This window comes from Pecten maximus, chromosome 15 (genome assembly GCF_902652985.1).
Source record: "Pecten maximus chromosome 15, xPecMax1.1, whole genome shotgun sequence".
In the NCBI taxonomy this organism is placed as follows: Eukaryota; Metazoa; Mollusca; class Bivalvia; order Pectinida; family Pectinidae; genus Pecten; species Pecten maximus.
The window spans coordinates 30,040,748-30,057,920 of NC_047029.1; the positions used below are offsets into that span (position 1 = coordinate 30,040,748).

Consider the following 17,173-nt stretch of genomic DNA (forward strand, 5'->3'; position numbering starts at 1 on the left):
AATGTCACTGCTTAACAAGACAACTAGAATTACACTGCTTGACAAGGCGACTCAGTTTTTACTGTATGACAGGGTGATGGGTATCCCGCTGCATACCATAAGTGACACGCAACTTCCACTGCATACCAAGGAGACTTGCATTGCACTGATTGCTAAGGTGACTCGGATCCCATCGAATGCAAAAGGTACTCGTATCCATATGCATGCCGAGGCGGCTCGTACCCTACTGAATGACAGGACGACTTGTGTGTGAACCCTGCAACTGCGGCAAATGTTGTCTTCTCTGATCGTTTTTTGAGAAAAATATATCTTTCGCTTCCAGTTTTGTATTCATAGTTTTCGTTTATTCTCACCTGTTTACGGTTTCGTTGGCGTCTTCCTAGCTTTATATTATGACTTTTGATTTTGCACAGACGCAGAGCGGCAATTGTTTTGTGATTATGTGCATGTTTTGAGAGGCTATGCTTTCTTATCCTTATGATACCGCAAAAATGGTGCAGACTTTATTGTGCTTCCTCACTGAATTACACTGTCAACGGCATATGGCTGGACACCCTAACCGGCTGCTTGATAGTAACAACGGGCGAACCAGTCGCCTCACTCCCTAAAATATTGAATATTAAGAAGGAGGACCATTTAACAATTTAAAGAGACTTAGTATGTCTCGACCAAGGAACAGACCTTTTACGCACCGGCACAATATTTAAAACAACCCAAAAGTGAGGCTGTGTCAGAAGGGAAAAAAGGTAGCTCTGACTGAAGAGAAGGGTAAAGATTCTCGATTTAACCGTTTTGTATTAATCATGCAGTGGGGGCAACGCACATAATTTCTACGCTCTAACTTTATGGCGTAGTAAACACCATGCTTTGTTTGGATTCATCAATTTACAGGTACATCCATAGGCAATGATAACAGGAAACAGAACAGAAAAGTTACAAAATATGGAAATGTCTTCATGTAATGTATGAAACTGGTTACCTCCTTAAGTGTGCTGATTCAAGAGGAAGTAGTTTCATGCATCCATATAATATTTCAATTTCTTGATTGCAATGACAAATATGGCTTCATGTCAAATTGTGCGATATTATTGTTTTGCATGTTTAAAAACTATCGCACAATTGCATTTGAGACATACCAGACGTTGAACGGAAACTGGTTATTGATATTATCTGTATTTCTTTCCTGTGCGTGCAATTATATTTCTTTAATGTTAAGACGTTTAGCAAATCAATATTTTACTGGCATGCCTCTTTAAACTTAAATTACGTAGTAATCGCGATGAATATAGCATATTTGTAATCAATCCTTCATAGAAGTTTTTTCTCTCTCTTTGTTGCCTGACATTACTTCTAATTTTCCACGCAATCGATCCCTAGCATCACTGACGACGTGGAAATTTAAATACTGTATTACATGTATCTTTAAATTAAAACTATCTACAAGTATAAATCCCCTTAAATGAGGATGTACTTTTGTAGATATTCGCTATGAGTATCTGTTATATATATATATATATATAAATAATATTTAATTCACGTTAAATGAAAATAAAAATGTTCTTAATCAACTCGAAAACCTATTCAAAATGATTATGATTCCGTCATTTTAACCGTGCTATTTCATGTTGGAAAGCTTTGACAAAATATCAATAAAGAGTGGCAAAAACATGGATATGCGTGTCAATGCTAAAAGTATATATGATAACTGTTATAACAATACTACAAGTGTGCACTTTTAAAGTGATATTCGCTTGCGTGTCTTTTGTAGCGTCCATTTAAACGACAATTGCAGCCCGTCGAATAAGTTGTTACTTGGTAATATATTGTTTCAGGCGGCTAGTGTTGACATCCCTGAAAAATCAAGAATATTCACCAAGACACAAGATGATGACAAAATAAGATATCACTCGCTGTAGGGATTACTATCTTTATTTCCCCACCTGACGTGTTGATGTTTTATTTATAAATTACGTATAAGGTGATATCCCGAGTTTTACCTCCATGCTGAACGTTTGGAAAAGGGAGGGACATGTTATTGGTTCTGTTCGATGAATGAAAGAAATACGTTTTATAACTACCTGGATATCTACATTGACACCCATCCTGACATCGCCATGGATTTTGCGAAGTTTAAGTCAATAGGCTATTCCTTAATGGAATGATTTACCCAGGAACGCAAAGAATATTGTCATGTTAATCATATCTATGAAGCGATTTTATGATTGCTTAAATGGTAAAGATTATAACAAATCAGATTTCAAGTGTTATAAGTATTCTGGATATGTTAGGGAATAAGGAAATATATAAATATCTGATTGTATTCAAAGTGTTAGCTACTTGCTCTATGGAAAATATCTTGTGGTAGCTTTGGCTTTTTAAAAGAGAATCAATGCCTATCTCATATGTTACCTATCATTTGACCAAATATGAAATGCAGCAGCTGACATTGGTACTGCCTCAGGATAGATCTTGGTAACCAGAATGTTTGTTCCGAAGGAAAACCTTGTCGAGCTGACACATGATGAATGAGCCTCCGTTTCAGCCACTTTACTAATTAGAACTGTGTCTGACACGGCTTACCAAATGACTTGGTATTATAAGTGTGCTGGTTTACGTCCAAAGACGAACTTGATAGAGCAATATTTCGTATAGCCACTAACAAGAATATGTCATAGAGTAACGTTTTCATTTCTACAGGGAAAACAAATAATAATCAATCTTGGAACTAAATTGTATCGCTTGAGAAACAGGTCAATATTGATGATTGGATAGCTGATATATAGATACACGTGAGAGGAACTCTGTATCAGATGAGAAGAAACGTTCCAGGGTATGTTACTCTAGTGACATATACAAAGATATTACCCGGGCGAATGCACTGGATGACGAACCGATTAAATGAAAAACGTCTATTTGTTCCGATGAAAACGAGACGTTCCGCATTCCAATGGGATCAAACCACACAGTACATGACTGCTGAAATGATTGTTTTATCACTTCAGATCTAGATAATTACATTAAAATATCATTATAATGGAATTCCTTGTTAAAATATCATTACATGTTATCCTTCCCGGATAGTAAGGCGCGATTCTGGCTAATGTTGGTAGTCATTCATGGTGCCTGTGATATGTACGCTGTGGTTTGTTATCAAAGCTGTGTAATGAATCTCATTTAAACAGCAATTGCGTTGTTCTGATTGACCGCTTTACGACTATCATTCTTGCAGTTCAGGGATCAGAAAAAGCATACACTAGCCTTTAACCAATGGTATGTGCGTAATCGTGTATTATTGTACAAATTCATTCTGAACTGAGGATTTAACTCAAGCACTCTGAATACACCAAAGCAAACATGAAATGCTAATACATCCTTTGCAATATAGATATTACCCAAACGCTTGGTCCTACCGACTTTTAATTTACTTTGGTATGATATAGTCAAAGGAATTATCAAACAAACATATTAAAATTACATATCGTGCATCTCCAGTGTCTCCCCCAGACCATATACACAAAAGATGTTTTAATCATATCTTTTAGTGTCAATTATTTACTCTGATGCACACTGATATACAATGCACTCATGTTTTCATCGCGTGGCACCAATAGAGTAATGGGTTCATATTACAGTGGCCAATGGTAACATTTTGCTCAATCATCTTACCCCTAATCAGGAAAACTGTCTATATACTTTGATTCTGTTGATGATAGTCTTACAATCATTCAGGCAGTTTGGACTCATTTAACAATTTGTACTGTAATATGTTCATTAGCAGTTTGGACTCGTTAGACAATTTGTACTGTAATATGTTCATTAGCAGTTTGGACTCGTTTGGCAATTTGTTCTGTAATATGTTCATTAGCAGTTTGGACTCGTTAGACAATTTGTACTGTAATATGTTAATTAGCAGTTTGGACTCGTTAGACAATTTGTACTGTAATATGTTCATTAGCAGTTTGGACTCGTTTGGCAATTTGTTCTGTAATATGTTCATTAGCAGTTTGGACTCGTTAGACAATTTGTACTGTAATATGTTAATTAGCAGTTTGGACTCGTTAGACAATTTGTACTGTAACATGTTAATTAGCAGTTTGGACTCGTTAGACAATTTGTAATGCAATATGTTCATTAGCAGTTTGGACTCGTTAGACAATTTGTACTGTAATATGTTAATTAGCGGTTTGGACTCGTTATGTAATTTGTTCTGTAATATGTTAATTAGCAGTTTGGACTCGTTAGACAATTTGTACTGTAATATGTTAATTAGCAGTTTGGACTCGTTATGTAATTTGTTCTGTAATATGTTCATTAGCAGTTTGGACTCGTTAGACAATTTGTACTGTAATATGTTAATTAGCAGTTTGGACTCGTTAGACAATTTGTACTGTAATATGTTAATTAGCGGTTTGGACTCGTTATGTAATTTGTTCTGTAATATGTTAATTAGCAGTTTGGACTCGTTAGACAATTTGTACTGTAATATGTTAATTAGCAGTTTGGACTCGTTAGACAATTTGTAATGCAATATGTTCATTAGCAGTTTGGACTTGTTAGATAACTGCCAGTCCATGAAAAAGTAAACTGTGTCGTGCTACAGTGGCTAGACATTGGCCTTTTACTGGGAAACACAGTGATATTTTGTTGGCGTATTTATAAATTCCCAAAAAGTCCTCATGTTATCACTAGTTATCTCTAATCAGACCAGCCAAATAAGATACTCTGACAACTTACTGCTGTCTAGAAATGACGATTTAAGATATTTATATATTGTTATTACGCCTCATTATATGGTGTTTCTTATTATTTCGACGTTTTTCCGAATCCGCCTGTAACGACTCTGCGTTCCGACTTGCTTCTAGTTTGTTGGTTCTGTGGTTTATCATGTCTCTCAGGAGAATTGCAGAATATTGATACTTCCGTGAAAGCACAATGCATTGATGTATTCTGACATGATATACACCTACATATATAACTTCAAGCGGAAAATATTAAATTACATTTTCATTTCATTTTTTATTAGAAAAAAAAAATAATAAAAAAAAATTCCTCTCTCTAAAGGATGAAAAACAGCAGAATGTTTGAATGTTTACCTATTGATGAGGCAATTTTTCATCATTTTTTTTATACTGATAGACTGTAATTTGCGATATAATATGCCATGCAATGCAATGCACCAATTTCCTACTTGAAAGAATAAAATACATGTACTAAGAGCGAAGCTTTTCGGGCAGGGAAGCTCTTTACCGTTAACGTGCACGTATGTACAATATTCTAGTCCATCTTCGCATAACGTCCTACGTGATGGTACAGCCAGAAAAATTTCTGCCGGAAACCGAAACAGTAAGGAGCCCGGTGCAGATTTCTGCAGAAACTGGTAACTAAAAAGTCTAACGTTACGTAAATCCAGTTGGTGTGTTCATAATGCTGACTAATTATTTTTGTAAAAAATATCTCTTATAGCGTGCGAATAAAATGTAGCTCGAATTATGGTTTCGAGGACGGAACTGGAAACATTCGGCATATTTCCGAAGATTGTCGGAAATTAACCAAGGTGTTGTGAATGCATTTGATTGTGGACGGAAAGTACCGACAGTTCCCGGTTGCAGAATCGGTATATCGAAAATACCGATAGTTAACGACTCTCAAAGGTCATGTCATAAAAGGTCACATTTCACGGGTCGTCTGCTTCAACTATCAACAAAGCCGCACATCAACACAAATTCAAATGTTGGTTTTGAAAGTCAGCACAAATATGCAAAAGCAACGGAGATAATCAATTCAAACATTCCTGCAAATTCAAAATAAAATCCTTTGCATATTGACATTGACCATACATACTACATACAACCCAGGAAATCAACTAATTCAAGCATTTCACAAGTTGCATTTTCTGAGAAAAAAACACCTTCAGAAAAGTCTCCAAATATCAGCATGGCTCATACAAATAATGCGAATCCAAGGGAGACATCTCACTCAAACAGCACTACACGTTTGAATGCTGTACATGACAACAGCACAAGAACAAATTTTTATCCACCAAGTCACTCTCCTAAAACTCATAAAAGACAAAATAACAAATAAAACAACTTCTGATTCAATGTCATCGAAAACAAGATATGAAAATGACAGACACTTAACGTGTATCACTATATTTTTAATGTTCTACATTTGCATACTAGCTAGCTTTGCTCTTTTCAGGCATTGCCTGTTTCATATTATATTTTATTACATGTTTACCTGTAAAATATTGGAAGTTATTCATTCTATAGAGTGATTTTTGTTTTCTTCTGATATTGTTCATATTTTTAAAGGGAAAAAATGTCACTTTATCTGATTTGACCAATCAAAGCACTGCTTACAAACGACAAAGGAGGGGATAAGGATTTGCATATAGCTCTCCGTCATGTTATACGACGTCATAATGCGAGGTAGAATACATCATGTCATGACTTGGCGTACATTTGTGAGCCGTTGACAGGGGACCGCAATGTATTTAGGGAGGTATCGAGCTGTCTCGTAATAATTATGTAGCTAATATTTTGATATTTTTCACTCGTGAAAATATCAAAATATTAGCCACACTCGTGAAATATATTTGGTACCACTGAAGACACAGTCGATATCCTCTATGTAAACTTGTATATAAAGTATAGTATTCAACAACTGATGCAGTAAAACCCCACTTGTTTACACGCTATTAGAATCAGCCCAGTAATATCAGCAGATGTCTTTAAACCGAATAGAACGTACTGTTCTGGCAGGTTTCAACGAACACGATTTTACACGGGTTGTTTTTTGGGTTGTTTTTGTTTAACGTCCTATTAACAGCCAGGGTCATTTAAGGACGTGCCAGGTTTTTGAGGTGAAGGAAAGCCGGAGTAGCCAGAGAAAAACCACCGGCCTACGGTCAGTACCTGGCAACTGCCCTACGTAGGTTTCGAACTCGCAACCCAGTCGTGGAGGGCTAGTGTTAAAGTGTCGGGACACTTTCACCACTCGGCCACCACGGCCCCATACGATTTTACACAAACATAAGCGAATAGTACAATAACAGAATATAGAAATGAAGTTATGAAGAATAACAATCATATAGCATACATATATGTTTTTTTCCTGATTTATATAACATCAAAACAAGTGATATAAATCTGGATTTTATTCAGAAACGTCCAGAACGATATCTAATGATATAAGATTTGACCAACTTCACAATTTCATAGTTCTTGACATAATGTTTTTGAAAAGATATCCATTACAATACATGTCTTACAATTTAAACTTTATGGATATTCCATGCATCCAAGATAAAAACTGAATGAAAGTTATTGTGTTTTTTGCCGTACCTCTACCGACTGTGTCCTGAAGTCCGATTTTAATTGCCTGTATATTGACACTTTTTAATGTCATGTTTTGAATAGATGAATAAATTGTCCTTTTCTATTGACGATATTCTAATTGATCCTTTTCATTGACGTCGCTGTATGTTAAACCTTCTGTGTTGATGCTGGCGTATATACCAACAATAACTGTTGACACTGCTTGATGGTTTTGTCCTGGTGTGTTGACACTAATTGATAATTTCTTGTTGTTTATGTGTAGAACACCATAGAGAGCCTTCGTGTTCAGATATATATTTTGCCCAAGTGTAGCAACAGTAGTATACCCAACTCTTCTGCCACCCAAAACTTCACCCCAACGCCTCTGAATGCGTAAATACATCTTCCATTCCCTATTTACAACCTACATCCTCCCTTCTGTGTCAATGTGGCTATACATCTCCACTGTTTACTACCTCCATCCTCCCTTCTGTATCAATGTGGCTATACATCTCCACTGTTTACTACCTCCATCCTCCCTTCTGTATTTACTACTTCCATCCTCCCTTCTGTATCAATGTGGCTATACATCTTCCCTGTTTACTACCTCCATCCTCCCTTCTGTGTCAATGTGGCTATACATCTCCACTGTTTACTACCTCCATCCTCCCTTCTGTGTCAATGTGGCTATACATCTTCTCTGTTTACTACCTCCATCCTCCCTTCTGTGTCAATGTGGCTATACATCTCCACTGTTTACTACCTCCATCCTCCCTTCTGTGTCAATGTGGCTATACATCTCCACTGTTCACTACCTCCATCCTCCCTTCTGTGTCAATGTGGCTATATATCTCCACTGTTTACTACCTCCATCCTCCCTTCTGTGTCAATGTGGCTATACATCTTCTCTGTTCACTACCTCCATCCTCCCTTCTGTATCAATGTGGCTATACATCTTCTCTGTTTACTACCTCCATCCTCCCTTCTGTGTCAATGTGGCTATACATCTCCACTGTTTACTACCTCCATCCTCCCTTCTGTGTCAATGTGGCTATACATCTCCACTGTTTACTACCTCCATCCTCCCTTCTGTATCAATATGGCTATACATCTCCACTGTTTACTACCTCCATCCTCCCTTCTGTATCAATGTGGCTATACATCTCCACTGTTTACTACCTCCATCCTCCCTTCTGTGTCAATGTGGCTATACATCTTCTCTGTTTACTACCTCCATCCTCCCTTCTATGTCAATGTGGCTATACATCTCTGTTTACTACCTCCATCCTCCCTTCTGTGTCAATGTGGCTATACATCTCCACTGTTCACTACCTCCATCCTCCCTTCTGTGTCAATGTGGCTATATATCTCCACTGTTTACTACCTCCATCCTCCCTTCTGTATCAATGTGGCTATACATCTCCACTGTTTACTACCTCCATCCTCCCTTCTGTATCAATGTGGCTATACATCTTCCCTGTTTACTACCTCCATCCTCCCTTCTGTGTCAATGTGGCCATACATCTTCCCTGTTTACTACCTCCATCCTCCCTTCTGTGTCAATGTGGCCATACATCTTCTCTGTTTACTACCTCCATCCTCCCTTCTGTATCAATGTGGCTATACATCTCCACTGTTTACTACCTCCATCCTCCCTTCTATGTCAATGTGGCTATACATCTTCTCTGTTTACTACCTCCATCCTCCCTTCTGTATCAATGTGGCTATACATCTCCACTGTTTACTACCTCCATCCTCCCTTCTGTGTCAATGTGGCTATACATCTCCACTGTTTACTACCTCCATCCTCCCTTCTATGTCAATGTGGCTATACATCTTCTCTGTTTACTACCTCCATCCTCCCTTCTGTATCAATGTGGCTATACATCTCCACTGTTTACTACCTCCATCCTCCCTTCTGTGTCAATGTGGCTATACATCTTCTCTGTTTACTACCTCCATCCTCCCTTCTGTGTCAATGTGGCTATACATCTTCTCTGTTTACTACCTCCATCCTCCCTTCTGTATCAATGTGGCTATACATCTCCACTGTTTACTACCTCCATCCTCCCTTCTGTGTCAATGTGACTATACATCTTCTCTGTTTACTACCTCCATCCTCCCTTCTGTATCAATGTGGCTATACATCTCCACTGTTTACTACCTCCATCCTCCCTTCTGTGTCAATGTGACTATACATCTCCACTGTTTACTACCTCCATCCTCCCTTCTGTATCAATGTGGCTATACATCTCCACTGTTTACTAACTCCATCCTCCCTTCTGTGTCAATGTGACTATACATCTTGCCTGTTTTACTGAGCTACTTGTGATATGGCCTGGAAGAACTAATGTTTCCTCTTTATCGACGGATCAATGTGATATGCGTGTGTTTCATTACATCTTCACCACTCCGGAGAGACATTTGGGTATATCATAGGCCGGTCCACTGTACATTTTCCCCCATTATGTAATGTTTACGACTATTGTCTGCGGAAATATTTCGTGTTACTAACGGTGAATGATGGGTGAGATTCTGGTGTCATTTTCAAAGCCTAAACAGATTAAATATCCCGACATTGCGTCATTCATCCGAATGAAACATTGCATGTATAGCCTCTTAAATTCTTCTGCAGACACGTCACCGTGCTTTGCTATATACCTTATGGGATGTATGTTTTTCTTTATTATGACTGATGTTTGTAAAGTGACAGGTTATAAATCTTTGTTCTAGAAAACTGGATATTACCTTTTACATTTTCTGTTTAAATGTTCATTCATATTGCATTTGTGTTGTTTTACTATCTTTCTAGACCTTATATGTAATCTTCGTGACAAAAACTAAAGCTGTTCCATCGAAATTTAATAAACTGACGAAATTTAATTATATTGAACAAACGGTAAGATTTATTTTTCCATTAACCAAGTAGTGAGTTTTTATGGCCAAACATGGACACTAAAAGACAAGTATATATATACCTCGACCTGTATTTATGAACCATTTTCATGCTAAAACATGAACTCTGTGGTCCACTAAACTTTCTTTAAAGTCGCCTTCCAGCGCTGGTTTTATATGGGATTTTTTTCCCTCAAATCAATACGCAACGTCAATTGTCGTATTGCGACGTCACATTTTTCGCACCATTCTCGGGATTTTTTCATAATGGTATGAAAAAAAATCTTAACCAATCGAAAGCCGCATTCTGCGTACAAACAATGGAAAATTAATTATAATACAATGAACACACCACAAGCCCTTTATAATGTTTATATAAGTATTATGTCATGTAACATCTACCATAAAACATGGTTAGCAGTATTCTTCCCCCTTCAATAAAATCAGCATATTTGTTTATTTGTTCGGTAGAGAGCTCATTATCGGATGTTTGATTCACATGACAACTGTCCGCGGCAGTGAATTTCCCGACAAGGTAGCACTCCAGCGAGGGCCACATTTACCATCAATTAACATTGGCACAGAAGCGATTTTGAAGTTCCAGGAATGTGTCGAGATTACGAAGCTAATTTGGTTACGAATCCTTACGAAATACATTAGCAATTACAGTTATATATCAGTTAAAACCATTAACGAGAGGAGACTGTACACAAGACACACATGTAATGTACATGGCTGAATGAGGACCCGGATGTATATATAATGATAATTAGGTGTGTATTCATTCACAAGCACTTCCTGACATCACCTAATCATTGACATGACAGAACAGGTTAATGATGTTATACTTGTCCAATGGTACAGTGTATCGATGTTTGGCTACATACCTTTTTGGACTAATAACTAGAACTACGTTTCACTTGTTCGTAAAGCAGGCATTTCCCTTTTTAGTTTCTATGTAAATCTTAACTTCTATTTCATTTTTCTATTAATTTAGCGTCCAAAGTTAATTCCTTTTACAAGAAATCGCCATATATTATGCAGAAACAACTCTTGTGATGGACACTTGAACCCAATCAGATGAGTCGAATGCTTTGTTCGGTCATCGATTTTCATCTTATTTATCTAAGTGAATTAAAGAAAGATTTTTAGAATACTGCGATTGCATTAAAGATATTTTGTAGCCCGTCCCTTCAAACTTAAACCCACATTTCACTTTTTAAACGAACATGCATGTGTAACGTTGTCTAAGGTAAGATTTCCTGGCTCCGTCCTAACAGGGAATTCAAACATAATACCAAATCATAAATCTAACTCCTTATCGATAACAAACGAGTGCTTAATACGAAAAAAAAACCCATATGTTTGCATCTAAACCTTTTAAAAAGTCAAGGAGATGACGACCAAGTATTTCGGATGAGTAAACGTCTTGTATTTCATCAATAACACCTGTTATACAGATCTAGATGAAATGCATGTTACGTCTTAGTATTATCACAAACTCGTCACATAGTTTTGAAAAAAAAATGTCTCCCCAATAAAGACCTACAGAAATCAGAAGTCGTTGATATATTTTGCATGTTTTATACAAGACATCAATGTCGAAATTAGTTTACGAAGATGACGTTTGTCTTCAACTCTTAACATTTACATTTTATTATACTAAGGATGAGTAATAATTCTAATATTTGTATACCGACTAAGAAAAAAAATCACGCAGTCTGTAGGAATAGACATGTTTCAACTAATCGATGAATTGACACAGACCAAGCCGCGCTATTCTGTCCCTGAAAATTCTCGTGTCACATTATTTGTCAAAAACAGTAAACGCATGCCACTATACAAGGGTGCGTTATTGTTTTACTGGGGTTAACACCCTCAAAATAGCCAGAGTCATACCAGTACGGTGTCAAGAGACACTACATATGGAAATAGAGGAACGAAGAGCAGACAGGCAGGAAAGGGATACAATATACTTGTCTTCCACAGCGACAGGATATAAATTTTGGTCTCTCAAATAGATAAGGCATATGAGACACCATAGCCTAAGGGGACTTCCTTTTTGTCACCTTCTGCGATGGATTACAGCAAAGCTTTATTATAGGGTTTTATTTAAACCCACTAAACACAAGAGGGCATGGGCCTTATCAGTCATCTGAGCTCTGATATGTATACTGATAAATGGAGTTTTGCTTTTAAAGATTTTACACCCATCGGATCTTGAAAGTTGGTCAAGGTTTGTACGTTTGACATCATAGTATGTTACTTGACTAGTACCGTGACCTTAAACCTTTTCGTTATTGAGTAGAAGACATTTAAATATTTCAACATATTTGAACCCTCCGACCTGGAATATAGGTCAAGGACACTCATTTTAGCAAATTTGGTAGCCCTTCATCCAAGCATATTACTGCCCTAATATCATCACCCTTGGCATTTTGGTTATTGCGACAAAGTTGTTTCAAGATTCTTACATATTCGACCTCTGTAAAAGTAGTTCAAGGTCATTCTTCGTCTCAGGGGACATAAAAGACATCGGAGTAAATTACCAAGATTATGCATAGACCAAACATTAAGTTGCCTCTGATGTCATAGGGCACGTAAGTTTTTTCTCCTCTTTCGATTCAATGTATAATTCAGAAATTCCATACGCAATATGTGAGAAGATGTCAGAGAATTAACGAGAGGAAATAAAGTATTGATCTACCAAGAGATTCAAATATAACTAGATATACATGTATCCTTTGCAAAAGGATAGCAGGGGCCAGAATCGGGCCGACGGTCATGTTATGATATGCAGCTGTTGTGATATAAACAGTCATCAATTTCATATAAAACTCTATTCCATACCGATACATACAAATGTACTGATTATATACACAATATATGTATGGTATAACGTATCGCAATTCTGTCATTGTAAGTGATGTTAAACGTTTTCTCAGTCTGAGTATTACTGAGTAAATATATGTACATAGTTCCTCTATTGGTAATTGTAAATGATACGCAACTGTCAACAAGATCAGTCCTGCGATGCCATTATATGGTGTATCTGCTTTAACAATAGAATGTTATTGTCGCATGTTAAACATTTCCTCCGTTGATAGTTAAGTCCTAATTACCGAAAGAATAAAGTGAGAATAGAGCGACTCTCACCAAATGGGATAAATGTATAAAATTATTAAAACCTGGATAATATGGGGTCACAAGTGTAATAATAAAGATTTCTGAACCTTTAAAAGGAAGAAGTCAGCCCGATTTTGTGGCATAGGATGTGCATTACACTGTTGAACAATTATTAATAGTCGATTTACTAAGGAACTGTATCATTTTATTATAACAGTACTTGTACAATTTTTACTAATATTGGCACCAGTTCAAATATCTACACATATGGATATTCGATAACCATGTGTGTTGTGAGTGTGCCAATCCCACGCGCGTTAAGCAGGAGGAGAAAGTACCAGTTTTAGAGACTCTGGTGACACATGGGGCAACACCGAAGACTAAAAGTGTGGTAGTGTCAAGGCAGACATTAGTAAAGGGGAAAGAAAAATTATCACACGATTGTGCACTGCAATATTCCCATTCTCTAGGAAAACTTTTTTTTTTTTTTTTTTTATTTGTGTGATTTAAGCAAAAAGAGTGCAAGTGACAAATAACCATGCCTTGCAAGTTGAGAGTACCACAGACTATCTATAAATCTATAAATTGTCATTAGAGTAAAACAAACACAGTCCGAATCATATACGAATGTTTCTCAACTTTTTTGCATACAAATGTAATAATCATGACAAATATATCATTTGTTTACATCACTGAGGGAGTAGCTATATCACGTTTTGGTAACCAGAAGCACTAAATGAAACTAGATTTACCCGCATGATTCTACTACATAATATCGTTGCCGTTATATTGGTAAACATCGACAAATCAATATCAACCAGTTTTGGATATCTAGATATGAAAATAATTGCAAAAAAGAGCAGATGTTTAAACATCATAACCAGCTCCACTCCGACATCCGATTTCTTAGTATTGCCTAGTCTCTCCTCACTTTTGTTACCGGGATTCATAAGTTTTATGCTCTCGTTTTACCGTCTCTCATATTTCTTAGTTAAGTGCCAATGTATTTGATTTCTTTTATAAAACATGAAAATAAGATACCAAAGCTTTACTAGAAACCGTAGGAGGACAAAAACTGCTGCGAGAAACGGTTTCATATTTGACACGCACTGCCAGTCATTATCGCAGAACACACTGAAAAGTGATCTTCGTGTCTGTTGTACATTCCTCGTTTTATATACTGGGGTTTACTCTGATCGAATTCAAATGATACTTGCAAAAATAGACCTGTTGTCTCCATTTTAACACTGAGATCTTTTCATTTCTTTACAGCATTTCCCCCTGTCTCTTGTCCTCTCTTTTCCTGTGTTCTTTTTTTATTTGGTTGGTATCGCTTCGATAACAGTCCTCAGACGATTCAATGTTGCGTGGACATTTAATCAGTTTAAACAAAATAAGTGTACAAATTGTAAGGTCCTTTTACGAAACAGAAGAAAGTAACACTGTGTTAGGGGTAAAATGCACGGTATTAAAAGCTTTGACAATTTACTTTCGTCGTTATCCATTTATATCAAAATACATCCAACTTGTTGAAAAACGTGAAAGCCATTGTTCCGTTAAATTGCTTTTAGTTGGAAATTAGAATCATATCTTGAATCGTGAATACAGAATTTAACTTTCCTCTCTTTTGACTTAAAGCGATATTCCTAAAATATGTAAGGTAACCTTTCGTCATTCCTAATCTTATGACGCTTGAGCTTTCGTTAAAGTATCCAATTTTTAGTTCACGAACACTTTTAACAACTGCTTGTAAAGAATAACGTCGTATTACCATTTAATTAGAGCTGTGTAATATTCAACTTCTCAATAATTAGAAACGGTAAGTGTGTGCTGAACAGTCCATGCCTATCCATGTTGGTAAGTATGCATTTAACCAACTAATGACTGGGAAAGCTTCCACTAACAACGAATTACTTTAACTATTGTTAAAAATGTAGTGAAAAGGCTGAAAATAGCTACTACAAGTTATAGCCGTCGTGGAACGTGATGAAAGGTCGTTCTATGCACACTTAGAAAGTAGAATATAAATCATCGTTCGTTGAACAAATGTATGGTGCTTAAATGGGTTAGTGAAGATGTATTGTTACCTAATTTCTCAAATGTCAAAATTTCAAGAAGAAAACAAGATAATAGTAGTTCCCTTACCTATATTTAAAGCAGACTTTCGCATACCGACAGCAACATTTAAATGACAGAAATCTTAATTTTGAGTTATGTTTGGTATGGTTTTGTGACATGTTAACACCGTAGGGTAATACAAGGACGGCGTTTGTGAAGTTGCCGACTCTTATGGATGCTTTATAGTGTAATCACCATGAATGTCAAACGTAGACACGATAGAGTCACCTCAACCCTACCACATGATACTGACGACGGACGATCCAGTCCTTACCGCTAACTTCAAGGCTGAAAGTCAAGCAGAGAGCAGCTATGTATGTCAATTATATAAAGTCTTGTTGGTGTCGGCAAAAATACGAAACCTGTAACATTCCTCGAGGGTAACATAAAGGAAAACATTCGAAAGGAAAGAAAGGTGTTAAGAAAGAAGTTAAAAGATGATATCTTAAACGGGGTGGGCTCTTGCGAATCATGTAATGGGCACAGAAGCTGTAATTCTTGCGCCCTACTTGCAGGGTAGTCCTGACTTTTGGCTGTATTTATCTATTGCATAACACAATGCAGTAGTGTCTGGAATATTCTGTAATTAGCATGCTATAATTTCGCTTTGAAATCCAATTAAGAACGCCATACCGTTCTTTATGCTGAAACCCTTATTTAATAATCGTGTGTAAATGTTTCTTCTTTAACGTCCTCTCATCAGCCTGGATCATATATGACCACTGACAAAGAGACACCACCATTCAGGGTTATATGCGACGGCTGACAAAGTAGCTCCAACATCCAGGGTCATTTGACATGGCTGACAAAGAAAAACTATCAGCCAGGGTCAAATAAGACGGCTGAGAAAAAAACACCAACATCAAGGGTCACATGAGACGGCTCGATAAGAAACACCAATGAAGTTGACAAAGCTCATGCACAAGCGAATATAGGAAAGAAAGGAAAGGACGGGAAGGAAGACTTAAGACATGGCTTATTCATGTTGCCTTATTGACTATCATTAATATCAAATAAAGCTGTCGTCTTGTTATAGCGAAATGGTGAACTTTTACTTAACGGTTCTGATGGGGAATACTATATACAGCAGGCCCAATTATTTATTCCATTATGGTGTTTACACGCCTTTGTCATTATGTTATTTTAATGACATAAATAAGAGAACTGTTTCCAGTATGGTGTCAACACGCCTTTGTCAATGTCGTGTGTAATGACGTTATTTAGTACACTGTTTCCAGTTTGGTGCCCGGACGCCTTTGTCAATGTCGTGTGTAAGGACGTTATTTAGTACACTGTTTCCAGTATGGTGCCTACACGCCTTTGTCAATGTCGTGTGTAATGACGTTATGTAGTACACTGTTTCCAGTATGGTGCCTACACGCCTTTGTCAATGTCGTGAGTAATGACGTTATTTAGTACACTGTTTCCAGTTTGGTGCCCGGACGCCTTTGTCAATGTCGTGTGTAAGGACGTTATTTAGTACACTGTTTCCAGTATGGTGCCCTCACGCCTTTGTCAATGTCTTGTTTAATGACGTTATTTAGTACACTGTTTCCAGTATGGTGTCCTCACGCCTTTGTCAATGTCTTGTTTAATGACGTTATTTAATACACTGTTTCCAGTATGGTGCCCACACGCCTTTGTCAATGTCGTGTGTAATTGCTTTACTAAGTACGCCATTCTCAGCATGGTGCATACACGCTTTGTCAATGTCT

General features: G+C 37.0%; 1 protein-coding gene across 1 annotated transcript in view; it reads left to right on the top strand.

The window, feature by feature from the left end:
• LOC117343116 (melanopsin-like) overlaps positions 1 to 17,173 on the top strand; it is a 70,945-nt gene that overhangs the window by 18,549 nt on the left and 35,223 nt on the right. The window lies entirely within an intron of this gene.